At 43.7% G+C, this 14,662-nt stretch overlaps 1 protein-coding gene across 1 annotated transcript in view; it reads left to right on the top strand.

The window, feature by feature from the left end:
• Positions 1-14,662, top strand: part of FOXK2 (forkhead box K2) — a 71,511-nt gene that overhangs the window by 1,574 nt on the left and 55,275 nt on the right. The gene's annotated exons all lie outside the window — the stretch shown is intronic.

Raw genomic sequence — 14,662 nt, 5'->3', positions numbered from 1 at the left:
GCATATAATTTTCGTGACTAGCATGTAGGTAGTATGGAATAGAAATGTAAAACTCTGGTTGGTGGAACTGCTCAAAACAAAAATCTGTGTCTTCTTAACTGCCGTTGGGTTATCTGTTACTTTCTTTTTGTTCTACACGTTTTCAGTAGTGTATTATTTCAAGCGTGTGTTTTTTAAGCTGAAAGGACTTCGTTTTCTCATTGTGCTTTTTGTAGCCTAAAAATTGAAAGCTCTTGAAGCATGATGGATTTTTAAATCTGTGCTCTGAACCTTAAAATGTTGGAAAACTAGATACTTTCAACATACTTTTTAAAAAATCAATTATTTAGAAATTTTTATAACGTGTTATAGAGTATAATTAAGTGAGCTTCTTGAGGAACTGTCAATCCTGCTACAAAGCAGTTCAGCTTGGTTCTGTGGTTTTGTGAAGTTATCATTTAGTCTGCTTGAAAAACAAATTTGCTCTCTAGGAAATGCTAGTTATTCCTCAGGGGCTTTCTAGATTATTCCAAGTAGAACCTTTCTCCATAAACTGGAATTTTTGACTGCTTTCAGTTGTTGGAGATGGTGATAAGAGCTCTTGCTTTTCTTTATTTCTTCACTTTTGTATGTGGGTGCTGTGTTACTGTTTAGCCTGGAAAGCTGCACCAGCTGGTTCCTTAAATCTTGATGGGAACGTTATTTTTCAAACCAGAACGCTGTTTGTGTGTATTTGTACTATAGATTGCATAAAATCGATAGTAGGGACCTGATGGCAGCTTTTTAATTTGATGGTTTGTTGTTTACAAATAACTTGGCATCACAGCAAAGGGCATTATATTTTTACTCTGAGGACTTTGAGGTTTTTAAAGAAAATTCTGTTATTACCATTCAGCCAAAACCATTTGCGTTGACATACCAAACATGGAAATAAATTGATTTTTCTGCGAGGGAGCAGAATTCAGACTTTTGAGGAGTGGAGTGAGGCTTTCAGAGGAGATGAGTAAGAAGGGCGATGGGGGGACTTCCCTGGTAGTCCAGGGGTTAAGACTCCACGCTTCCAATGCAGGGGGTGCGGGTTTCATCCTGGGGAGCTAAGATCCCACGTGCCACGTGGCAGGGACCAAAAAAAGAAAACCAACAACAACAAAAAACAAAACAAAACAAAAAAAGGTGATGGGTAGATGCGGGGTCTCTGGCCTTCATCTCCAGCTAGTGTACAGTGGACCACCAAGCCTACCACCAGCCCTGGACTTCTGGGCCTGGGAACCTCTGCCCATACTGACAGAGGGGAGTGGTTTTTTTCATGGAAGGGGTTTTGGCAGTTTTACAGTGTGAGATGAGTGGATAACTGTTAGGATTTTGCAGCACCTCCCTTTTTGTAAGGCATTGTTTCCAAGTTGGTGTAGGGTGATCATAGATACAGGTTATAGGAAAAAAACTGTGTAAAGACGATTGGTGCTAGCTAAATGCAGAGAAATTGTTTTAAAAATCTTTTTCTTGAAATTAATCTCAGTTTTATGTTCCAAGTTCTTTTTAACATTAAAAAAATTAAATTGTGAAAGTTTAAAAGCAAATGTAACTTAGAGTGATTACGCAGAGGTTGAAATTTTTTTTCTTTTTGGCCACGCCTAATGCATGCGGGATCTTAGTTCCCTGACCAGGGGTTGTACCCACGCCTCCTGCAGTGGAAGTGCAGAGTTTTAACCACTGGACCACCAGGGAAGTCCCCAGAGGTTAATAAGTATTCTTACTGTTTGTTTCACACTTGCTTACTGAATTGAAAAATCACTGAGGAGTTTTAAAAATATGACAGTCTATGGTTGCTCTCTTATTTGAATAAAAATGACTTTATTCCAATTTTAAAATGAACTTAAATTTTGTAGTTAGTATTAAAAGTTTATATACAGAGAACTTGGAAGAGTATATAAACACTTTAGGCTTAAAGTATGGTTCACTATTTTATTAAAATACTAAAGTATTAATTTGGGAGGAATAGAGGAAAATGAGGAGTGTGATCCTGTATGTTGGTGTCGTGAGTATTTTAAATGGTTTGGGTAAGATCTGAGTACAAGCACCTTCTCCATGGTGGTTGGTAAGTTCCATGCCTAGTGAGGACCCGTACGTGAGTGTGTATGTTGCGGGGGCGGGGGTTTGAGCTGAATATGTACAAGAGTGCCATAGTGTGTGGTTTTCCAGAAAACAAGTGATTTCCAAAAATTCTTGGTTTTTGGCCAAGTATGCAGGGCTGTGTGTACAGAGATGCAACTTTTTCCTCCCCAGGAGCGTCTGACTTGTTGGAGGTTCAGGTGTTATTGGGACTCGGGGGGGGAGGTGGTCTGTGGAGTGGTCTAGGTGGGGGAGCCCTGGGCCACCTGGGCCGGGCTCCTGAAGTGGGCAGGTAGAGTGACCTTGCAGGTGTGGCTGGGCCAGCATCCTGGCACTGGAGAGATAGAATTCAGGCTGGAAAGGACTTTGGGGACAGGTTTGTGGAGCATGATGTTTGCCTGGGCCTGGTGGGGGAGTATTTTCACAGTGGTCAACGAGAGAATGAAGAATGTTCTCTTTGAGGACAGGGTCCTTGTTTGTCTAAGGACCCGGTCTGGCGCCTGAGTGAGCAGTAAAGTGTTTCAGGAAGATCTGTTGGGCAGGAATGTCTGGTTTTGCTGCTGTTGCTCTTCTTGTGGCCATGGTAGCAAACTAAGCATAATTTATAAATAAAAATAAACAACTCTTTAACAGTTGTTTATACTTTGAAATGTCAAGTGAATTTGATGTATTTTTCGATCAGTAAGATCCTAAATATCTAATAGCCAAGCATAAATAGAACAAGTTGAATTTACTATTGCCCAAAGATATTTAACATGCAGAACTGCAGTTGTGTTTATTTAGAAAGTGACCCTGTTTCTATGCTGAATTAACTGCCTATGGGTTGGTGATACAGCAAACCTCCTCTTTCTTATGTGGCATGTTTTATCTTGCAGATGAAGTTTGGTAATGTCACACTTGAAGACTTCCTCACTAAATCACAGGTAGCATCCTCTAAGGTGAGGACAGGAGAAAGCTGAGCAGACAGTGGCTTCTGGAGCTTCGCAGGTGAAGACTCCAAGAAGAGAACTGAAGGATCTCACAGTGACTCGGTCCTGCTTAGATAAAAGGGATTGGGCAGAACCAAGTTTCCCAGAGAATACCAGTACCAGGAAGAAGGAAATAAGAAGGGGAGTGCCAAGAGAGGAGAGCCTCAGGAAAAGGACAGTGACCTGCAGTGTCACCCTCCATGGGAAGCCATGGGCTTGGTGATTAGGATGTTTTGGAGGATGAGGAAGGAGATGGGGTGTGGGACTCCGGGGTGAAGAGAGAGAGGAGGGAGTGGGGGTGTAAGAAGTGTTTGTGAGGGTGTGTGTGTGGATATTCTAAGGAGGGCAGAGGCGATATTAGGGTTAGAAGGAGTAGAAACCATGTGGATCACCAGGGTGAAGTGGGTGGGGGAACCACTGAGAGATGTAGCTGAGGCCCAAAGAATGGACACAGATGAGGTGTGGAGGTTAGAGTTCCCAGTAGGAGATGATAAAATGAGGGTGTCTTCTTTTTTAAAAATTTTTATTGGAGTATAATTGATTTACAATGTTTTGTTAGTTGCAGTAAAGTGAACCTGTTACACAATTACATATATCCACTCTTTCTTAAATTCTTTTCCTAATATAGGCCATTACAGAGTATTGAGTAAGAGTTTCTTGTGCTATACAGTAGGTCCTTATTAGTTATCTATTTTATATATAGTAGTGTGTATGTGTCAATCCCAGTCTTCCAATTTATCCCTCGCCTACCTTTACACACCCCCACCATAACCATAAGTTTATTTTCTACATCTGTAACTCTATTTAGGTTTTGTAGATAAGTTCATTTGTAGCCTTTTTTTAGATTCTACATATAAGCAATATCATATGATATTTGTCTTTCTCTGTCTGACTTACTTCGCTCAGTATGAGAATCTCTAGGTCCATCCATGTTGCTGCAAATGGCATTATTTTGTTCTTCTTTTATGGCTGAGTAATATTCCATTGTATATATGTACCACATCTTCTTTAACCATTCCTCTGTTGACGGACATTTAGGTTGCTTCCATGTCCTGGCTATTGTGAATAGTGCTGCAGTGAACACTGGGGTGCATGTATCTTTTCGAATTATGGTTTTCTCAGGATATATGCCCAGGAGTGGGATTGCTAGCTCATATGGTAGCTCTATTTTCAGTTTTTTAAGGAACCTCCATACTGTGCTCCATAGTGGCTGTACCAGTTTGCATTCCCACCAAAATGAGGGTGTCTTCTTTTCTTTATTTAACGCTGCGTTGGGTCTTTGTTGCTGTGCGCGGACTTCCTCTAGTTTTGGAGAGCGGGGGCTACTCTTTGTTGTGGTGTGCGGACTTCTCATTGTGGTGGCTTCTCTTGTGGAGCACGGGCTCTAGGCTCATGGGCTTCAGTAGTTGTGGCACATGAGCTCAGTAGTTGTGGTGCACGGGCTTAGTTGCTCCATGGCATGTGGGATCTTCCCAGACCAGGGCTTGAACCTGTGTCCCCTACGTTGCCAGGCGGATTCTTAACCACTGTGCCACCAGGGAAGTCCCGAAGTTGTCTTCTGAGAAGACCTAAGCAGAGCCACTAGTGAGGTCTGGCGTGTTTTTTTGTTTCAGGGCTGCAGGGTTGGCTGAAACACCTTCATTTTATGACCTGAGACTGACCAGCTGTAGGCAGAGCTAAGATCTGGGGTCTAGGATGGCTGGAGTCCAGGACCCAGAAGTGGGCGACACGTAATGGCAGATCCATAGCAGAGCAGCGGAGGTGCTTTACACTTCGGAAAGTGCTCAGTTTACAAATTAATTGCTTTTAATGACCACTATGTATTTTTTTAAAAAGCTACAATATATATTCATTTGGCAAATTGAAATACGTTTTTATTATCACTGATTTGTAGACATTGGGAACACAGTGCAGCTATTTTAGCATGATTGTTACTTGACTAAGTTAAAAATAACCCAGTAACCAGCTTACTTGCACTTTACCTGGTGTTTAGTAGTTCTTCTAGTGGTAAAGCTCAGTCTATTCATTTTAATGTTTACTTAAGGAATAGTTTAAGATGGTTAGATTTTAAATAATTTTAATTTCTAACAGAATTTGAAAACAAGCGTACATGGTGGGACCTGTCACCTGTAGTGGTCATTTGTGTGCCAGCTAACTGTATCAGGAGAAGGCAAGGATGGGCTTTGGGGCTGGACGGACTGGAGTCAAATTCCAGCCCTGCCGCTTAACCTGAGTTTTAGTTCTCTTACTTTTAACAGGGATAATAACTGACATTGTGTGGCACGGTTAGCACCATGCCTGTGCCCTTGCCCTTGTTAGACATCAGGGGCTGCTTGTATTTTATCTATCACAGTGTCCTGGTGTGGAGGGGCCTATGGAGATCTAACGTGACAGAAAATATGACATGGGGGTGAAAATGTCCTCAAGGGGCCAGCACTCTCCAACTTGCTCATAGCTCCACACACATGCACACGTGTGTGCAGTAAATTGATCAAGAGCCTCTGGGAACAGTGAGCAAAGTTTGAAATTTCTTCAGCTGGGAAAAGTTGTCTTTTCGCTGCCAGGACCTGAGGATAAAGCCAGGCCATGGGACGAGGATGGTGTCGTCCAGCACGCCAGGCTACGAGAGGTCTGTCTGGGGGTGCCCTCTCTCCCAGAGCCTCTGTTCTGGTTCTCCTCCACTCCAGTATGTCGGCTTCACCACAAACCTTCCCAGTTTCAGGGGGAAAGGAAAAGTGCCTCTGCCTTGGGGGCAAAGTCAGGAAAAGGAACTGGTTAAAAGTCATGTCCTGTTTGCCGTCTGATTTGAAGGATTCTTGTTCATTAATGCCATTGGCCAAACTCATTTTGTAAATGAAGGATGGCTTCTCTGTCCAGTCGAAGAACTTTGCAATTTACAGTATACTGTTTTTCTTTTTAAAATTGCCTTTTTATTGAAGTGTAATGAACCGCATACACTTTTTTTTTTTTGCGGTATGTGGGCCTCTCACTGCTGTGGCCTTTCCCACTGCGGAGCACAGGCTCCGGACGTGCAGGCTCAGCGGCCATGGCTCACGGGCCCAGCTGCTCCGCGGCATGTGGGATCCTCCCGGACCGGGGCACGAACCCGTGTGCCCCGCATCGGCAGGCGGACTCTCAACCACTGAGCCACCAGGGAAGCCCCCGCATACACTTTTTTAAAGAAATTATTTCTCATTTATTTATTTTGTTGCGCCAGGTGTTAGTTGTGGCAGGTGGGCTCCTTAGTTGTGGCAGGCGGGCTCCTTAGTTGCAGCATGCAAACTCTTAGTTGTGGCATGCATGTGGGATCTAGTTCCCTGACCAAGGGTCGAACCCGGGCCCCCTGCATTGGGAGAGCAGAGTCTTAATCCACTGCGCCACCAGGGAAGTCCCACAAACCACGTTTACTTTTTAAAATTTTTTTATTTATTTATGTATGTACGTATGTATGTATGTACGTTTGTCGGCGTTGGGTCTTCGTTGCTGTGCGCAAGCTTTCTCAAGTTGCGGTGAGCGGGGGCTACTGTTCGTTGCGGTGCGCGAGCTTCTCATTGCAGTGGCTTCTCTTGTTGCGGGGCATGGGCTCGAGGCGCGTGGGCTTCAGTAGTTGCAACATGTGGGCGCTAGAGCGCAGCCTCAGTAGTTGTGGCACACGGGCTTAGTTGCTCCGTGGCATGTGGGATCTTCCCGGACCAGGACTTGAACCCGTGTCCCCTGCATTGGCAGGTGGATTCTTAACCACTGTGCCACCAGGGAAGTTCCCCCATATACTTTTGAAACTTGGGCCATGGTCTCTTTCTTAGAGGCAGTGAGGACCTGAAGCTGGGCTCCCCTGCAGCCCTCGAATGTCAGCCGTGTGCTTTTCAGACATTCAAAGTGCTGTGGACCCCCTAGGAGGGATAGGTCATGGAGCCCATTCTTGGGACTAGCCTGTCAGCAACACTTTCCGCTGTCAAGCTGGGTGAGGCAGAACGTTCCCTCCTCATCACCTTGTGCTGGAACTTGTCTTCTTGTTTGACTTTCTCCCCTGCTGGTCCTCCAAGGTGGGGACCAGGTCCTACACGTTTTTGTACCCCCTGGTAATGGCACAGATCCATCATCACTTGGTACATATATAATATACATGTGCAGGGACTTCCCTGCAGTCCAGTGGTTTAAGACTTCACCTTCTAACGAGGGGGGTGCAGGTTCAATCCTTGATCAGGGAGCTAAGATCCCACATGCCTCAGGGCCAAAAAACCAAGACATAAAACAGAAGCAATATTGTAACATTCAATATAGACTTTAAAAATGGTCCACGTCAAAAAAAATCTTAAAAAAAAATAACATACATGTGCCTGTTGGCTGCTGATTTAGGACATTACTGTTACTTGAATATTCTCAAATGTTGATCATTTAGTGTCATGATTCTAGTCAGGTGTGGCTCCCCCATTTATGGTACCCTGTTCATCAGCAGGTCTCATCTAGATACACAGTTGCAGAAGCACAGCATAGCTTCATGCATAATTGGTGGAAATATTCCACAAGACGAGGCAGCAGCCTCAGTAACAGTAGCAAGTTTTTCCACTGTGAAAATTCAACGATTCTTGCTTTGCTGAGGAGAAAGGTTTTTTGTGTTTTAAATGAAGAAAAGAGGATTTCTAAAATAAGGAAGCTTTTAGCCAAAGCAATTAGCATTTTGGATAGTATTCTTATCTGTTTAACATTTTTGTGTAGCTCATGTTTTCTTTTATGTCTGGGTTTTGGAGAGTTTACAATATCTTAACGATAATACAGTAAGTCAGCTCCCACACTTCTGGTCCTAGTTTTTTTTTAAAAAATAAATTTATTTTTGGCTGCGTTGGGTCTTCGTTGCTGTGCGCAAGCTTTCTCTCGTTGCGGCGAGCGGATGCTACTCTTCGTTGCAGTGCGCGGACTTCTTGTTACAGTGGCTTCTCTTGTTGTGGAGCACCAGCTCTAGGCGTGTGGGCTCAGTAGTTTTGGCACACGGGCTCAGTAGTTGTGCCTCACGGGCTCTAGAGCACAGGCTCTGTAGTTGTGGTGCATGGGCTTAGTTGTTCCGCAGCATGTGGGATCTTCCCAGACCAGGGCTCGAAGACCGTGTCCCCTGCATTGGCAGGCGGATTCTTTTTTTTTTTTTGCGATACGCGGGCCTCTCCTCACTGTTGTGGCCTCTCCCGCTGCGGAGCACAGGCTCCGGACGCGCAGGCTCAGCGGCCATGGCCCATGGGCCCAGCCGCTCCGTGGCATGTAGGATCCTCCTGGACTGGGGCACGAACCCGCGTCCCCTGCATCGGCAGGCTGACTCTCAACAACTGCGCCACCAGGGAAGCCCGGCAGGCGGATTCTTAACCACTATGCCACCAGGGAAATCCCTGGTCTTAGCTTATAATGAGGATTTTTTGAATTTGCTAATGAAACACAGTACACCAGGGCACGTTGAAGGCGGCACACATTGCCATGTCTTTGATTTGAAGCAGCTTGAGCACCATGACAAAGTGTTACTGCCATCATCCCCGGAAGTGGCTGCAGGGAGATTAGAAAGTACCTCGTAGGAAGCTCCCTTTCCTAGCATGCCTCAGTTTCTGGAGTATATGTTTGGTGCCCTGCTGAGAATTCCATGGGGATTTTAGACATTATTTGGCTTTTGCTGCCGTTTGTCATTTGCAGAGTGCTTCTGTATCTTATCTTATCCAGTGAAAGGTATCAGAGTACAACAGTGGTTCTCATTGGGGTACCCTTCCCTTCCCCAGAATATTCGGCAATCTCTGGAGACATGTTAGGTTGGTACGATTGGGAGGGGGTGCAACTGGCCTCTAGTGGGCTGGGGCCAGGGATGCTGCCAAAAATAATGCGATACACAGCAGGATGATCCTGCCCCAAGCATCAGTGGTAGGACGGTGGAGACCCCTGGAGCACAGTGATCTTAGCAGTCAGTAACAGTGGGATGTTATTCTTAACCCCATAGATGGTGAATTTTAATAACTTACAAATGGTACCTATTTAAAACCTTTAAAGTACCAAAGCGTTTGTTTCTAATTCAGTGGCAGGTGCCTTTCTGAAACGAAGCCTGAGGTGGAGAGGCCTGGCATAGAATCTTTCTCTTTGCAGCTTTGCAAGGATGCTCACAGGAAGCAATCCTAAATCTTAACCTGGGTTGTAAGGAGATTGGCCTTAGTACTTTGGGGAGTAGCCTGATGTTCTCCCCCTTGGAATATGTGCGCTCAGGCATATCCAGTGGCTTTAGTTAGGTTGGTCAAATTACTTCACAAGCATTTACGGTTAATGAGAAGAACATTGAGTTGTCTTAGTGGAGTTGTTCCAGTTTTCTGTGGTCTTGGTTCTCCTGGAAAACGAACTGATGGTGTGAGGGAGTGTGAATTAGTGTCACTACAACCACACTGTGAAAGACTGCTGTCAGATGCCATTTTCTCATAGTATTTAGTCACCAGTAATCGGCAGTATGAAACTCATCTTTTGACTCTTGAACAGATGGGATACAGAAAACCCTAAACAAGTAGGTTGGAGACTGTTGTGTTTTTCTGGTCTTTTTCAGACTGTAACAGCATTTTGAGTGCATAAGTGATGTATTAAAAATACTATGTTTTTGCCACTTCTAAACTTTTGGAGGATGTTAGGTTTATGAGCATCAGTTTTACAGCTGTTTGAGCTGGGTGGAGGAAGATGTGGTTTAAATGTAAACTGTCCATTCTGGTTCCTCCTTGAGTCTTGTGTTCCCATTTTGCCTAGTCTCCTTCTGGACTTGCCCACATGTGTTTTAAACGCTGCTCATATCCTGTACCTTGGCACTCAAGTGTTCTGTGGGCTGGGCTCATTCATCCTCAGGTTGTACACTTACCGGGACTGTGGCCTGTGACCTTGAGTAGTGCCAGGAACCTGATAAGGACTCAAGTGTCTGTTGGTGAATTTGTTTGTAGGCTGCAAGGTTTGTGTTTGATAGATATTGCACCAAAGGAAACAGTTTAGAACAGTTATAAATAAAATTAAATTCACTCTTTGATTCTACAATTCCCTGCACTTGTCTTCTTGTTTATATTGATGGTGGACCATCCTAAGTGGGCTTTTTGGTTTTGTATATATGTTTTTTAAAGTTAAAGTTGATTGATACATGGAGGGGGTCAGGGGAAGCCTGGATACATGTGGACAGAATTTCCTGTAGTTGAATAAAAATGTCCTTGATGATGTGCATTGATCATATAACGGTTGTCATGCTGCAGGGTAACTTCTGTAGACCTGTTCCAGGAGCAAGTCAGACCATGCAGTTTTCTTTTCTTCAGTGTTGCTCCATGCTAGACAAGGTGGATCTAGTCTTGCCTACATCCCTGCAAATATGTCTTCACTTCTCCCACAGAGCAGGTGCACAGATCCTGGCTCCTATGGCCTCGTGCCTTAGGCTGGAGGAGGGCCAGTCTCCTAGTGGTTCTTCTGGCTTAGGACTTTTGCAGAGGTCTGGGGAGATCCTTCTGGGATTGCCCAGTCCAGAGCGTGTCCTTGTCCTAATGAGGTGGTCCAACTTTAACCCCCACTCCTGCCCCACCTCTGAAAGTTATACTTTATTTTCCATTGATCTTTTATTTTGTTCTCTCTTAAAAGTTGTCTTTCAGAGTGTTCATTTTCTCATTGATGCAAATTTATCTGTTAGTCACAGTTTTGAAAAATATCTAGTTCTTTATAACATCTGTGGGTTCCTAGTAACCAGGCATTCAATGTTTAGGGTTTCTTTTCCTGTGTATCTCTAATGGGAAGAGCTTTACTTTTATAAATAAATTTTTAAAATATTTATTTATTTATTTCTTGGTCTCAGTTGTGGCACGCAGGATCTTTGTTGCCAGGTGCGAGATCTTTGTTGCGGTATGCAGGATCTTTTAGTTGCGGGCACACAGGATCTTTTAGTTGCGGCATGCAGGATCTAGTTCCCTGACCAGGGATGGAACCTGGGCCCCCTGCATTGGTAGAGCAGAGTCTTAACCGCTGGACCACCAGGGAAGTCCGTATAAATAATTTTTAAAGTGATTTTAGTATTTTGGGAATGACGATTATTTGACCGCTTTTATTTGTGACTGGCTTGTATACTTACGCCATTATTTGTTAAAGTAGTGCGCCAAGCCTTGGTTAGAGTTGTTGGAGGACACCTCATGCTGTTGGAACAGCATCCTGGCTTGGCTGCAGATTAACTTTGGGCATCTGACTAAGCCTCTGTGAGTCATTGCATTGTCTGTAGGTTGAGGTGGAGCTCAACTGAGAAGGCTGGTTGAGCATCCCTCACCTCCTGGTGTCCAGTATCCCTAGGTAGCTCTGGATCAGCCTAGGTCTCCTTTCTGTTCTTTGGAGGGCAGCTTTCCAGGGGCTTCACTTAAGAATCACATCCCAGAGGTTGCTTGTTATTCCCCTCTCTGTGTTATTCTCCACAAACCTCTCCATGTAGGAAGGGTTGAGGGTGGGCTGAGAATGACTAAGGCAGGCACTGTATGCTCATCAGGCTACTGAAACACTGTCATAATGTCACTTTGGCCAAGGGAAGGCAAGAGCCCCTCCCCCTGTGGCTGAGCTATTTAATCTCTTAACCTCAGGGTCCTCTTCTGTAAATATGGATATTACTGAATCGACTTCATGGGGTTGTTGTATGGATTGCCTTTGCCTGACTCAGGAGAGTTGATGAATGAATATTAATATTCTCTAAAGAAAACATCTTAAATTTCTTGTCTCAAGTATTTTGATTGGAGAGTTTAATCCATTTACATTTAAAGTAATTACTGATAAGGAAGGACTCTGCTATTTGTTTTATTTTCAACGTCTTAAGAGTTTTTTGGTTCCTCATTTCCTCCCTAACTGCCTTCTTTTATGTTCAGTTGATTTTTTTGTAGTCAACTGTTTTATCTTCTCAATTCCTTTTGAGTGTATTTTTAAGATATTTTCTTTATGGTTACCATGTGGGTTACATTTAATATCCTAAATTTAAAACAGTCTATTTTGAATTGATATCAACTTCAAAAACAAAAACTCTACTCCTATACAGTTCCTCTTTCTCCCTTTTATGTTTTGTCACAAATTACATCTTCATACATATGTGCCAAATAACATAGATTTTTTTTTTTTTTTTTTTTGGTTGCGTTTTGCATTTTCCAGGATCTTAGTTCCCTGACTGGGCATTGAACCTGGGGCCACAGCAGTGAAAGTGCCGAGTCCTAACCTGGACTGCCAGGGAACTCTCAGATTTATAATTATTTTTATGCATTTGTTTTTCTGGGTTTTTTTTTGCAGTATGCGGGCCTCTCACTGTTGTGGCCTCGCCCGTTGCAGAGCACAGGCTCCGGAATTGCAGGCCCAGTGGCCATGGCTCATGGGCCCAGCCGCTCTGCAGCATGTGGGATCCTCCCGGACCAGGGCGCGAACCCGCGTCCCCTGCATTAGCAGGTGGACTTCCAACCACTGCGCCACCAGGGAAGCCCCATTTGTTTTTTGAATCCTGTAGGAAAGTGGAGTTACAAACCATAGTCACAATACTAATTTTTATGTTTTCTTATGTGTTTATCTTCACTGGAAATCTCTTTTTCTTTGTATGACTTTGAGTCATTGTTTACTGGTCTTTCATTTCAACCTGAAGGACACCCTCTAACCTTTCTTGTAGGGCAGGTCTAGTGTTAACAAACTCCCTCAACTTTTGTTTATTGAGGAATGTCTTAATTTCTTCCTTGTTTTTGAAGGACAGTTTTGCTGGATATAATTCTTGGTAGGTCGACAGTTTTTTTTGTTGCTTGTTTGTTTTGTTTTTAAGTGTCATTCCACTGTCTTCTGGCCTCTGTGGTCTCTGATAAGAAATCAGCTGTTAACCTTATTGAGAGTGCTTGTATATAACATGTTACTTCTCTCTTGCTACTTTCAAGATTCTTTCTTTGTCTTTTGATGGTTTAATTATAATGTTTCAGTGTGGGACCTCTGAGTTTATCCTACTTGGACTTTGTTGAGTGTTTTGGATTTGTAGGTTCATGCCCTTTCATCAAAATTGGGACATTTTCTGCCATGATTTTTTTTCAAATATTCTTTCTATCTTTTTCCCTCTTCTTTTGGGACTCCCAAAATGTGTATGTTGGTCTGCTCGTTGATGTCCCATGAGTCCTTTGGGCTGTGTTCAGTCTTTTTTCTTTCTGCTCCTCAAACTTGATCATTTCAGTGGTCCTATCTTTTAAGTTTGCTGATTCATTCTTCTGCCTGCTCAAATATACTGTTGGACCCCTGTAGTGAATTTTTTCAGTTACTATACTTTTCAGCTCCAGGCTTTGTTGGGTTCCTTCTTATACTTTGTATTCTTTATTGATATTCCATTTTTGTCAATACGTCGTTTTCCTGATTTCCTTTAGTTCTTTGTGTTTTCCTTTAGTTCTTTGAGCAGCATACTTAACACAGTTGTTTTAAAGTCTTTATCTAGCAAGTCCTGTCTCTCACCTTCTTCAGAGATGATTTCTGTTAATTAATTTTGTTCCTTTGAGTCATACTTTCCTGTTTCTTTGTGTGCCTTGTAATTTCTTTGTTGTTGAAAACCGGACATTTGACTGTTGTAATAGTTCTGAAAATCAGATTTTCCTCCTTCCCTAGGGGTTGCTGTTTTTCATTTGTTGAAGGCTACAGGACTCCTTTTTGCCTAGTGATTTTCTCAGACTGCTATTGCAAAGACTGTATTCATTGACAAAGTGATCCCTGAAGTCCTATTTCATGGCTTGTGTTCAGTTGGTGGGGGTTTTTGTTGTTGTTGTTTGGTTTTTCTTTTTTTTTTTTGGCTGTGGCATGTGGGATTCTAGATCCCCGACCAGGGATCAAACCCATGACCCCTTGAGTGGAAGCATGGAGTCTTAACCACTGGACTGCCAGGGAAGTCCCTCAGCTGGTGTTTTGACAGAGTTTTCCTTGAGCACCAGGAGCTCTCCCATCTTCCAGTCTTTGAAAGTTGTCTCTGTGCCTGGGCCCTCCTTCAACTTTTGGTCAGGTTTGCACTGTGCTTGGGGATCAGCCGAAGGTGAAAGCCCAGGGTCTTCTCAGGTCTTACATGAGCATGCATCTTGCGCTGGGTATCTGTGTGGCTTTCTTAATTTCCCAGCATGCACTGTTACTCCCCCCACCCCATCTGTTTGTATTTAATCAGACAATATGCAAAGTATTTAGTACAATTCGGAGTCCCCCTCTACCCCCTGCACTGTTACTTTTGAATGTCCTAATTTCCCAGGAAAACTCTCCCCAGCTTTTGCCCTTAGGCAGTGTATTGTGTATTTGGACTGTAATCTTTTGCCTTCTGCTCTGGGGCAGATTTGATTTTCAGTGTTTTCAAGCTTTTTCAGCCTGAGTTCTGAAGTAGGCAAAACACAGAGGTGCCTATGTCAGTCCTTCAGGTAGCCCTCAGACGGGTTGGAGCAGACATATGCAGTAAATTGTCCTGAGATATGCTCTGCTCCCTAGGACCAGGGAAACAGTCCCACATTGGCAACCCAGGCTGCTTCACTTTAAGACCATTTATGCTTTAAGACCAAGTCTGCTGCTGCCCTGCAGAGGGGATGGACAGGGGTAGCAAATTCTAAAACTTTCCTACCTTCCAG

Source organism: Stenella coeruleoalba, assembly GCF_951394435.1.
Source record: "Stenella coeruleoalba genome assembly, chromosome: 19".
NCBI classification, from domain to species: Eukaryota; Metazoa; Chordata; class Mammalia; order Artiodactyla; family Delphinidae; genus Stenella; species Stenella coeruleoalba.
This window is presented reverse-complemented; position numbering and strand designations above follow the sequence as displayed.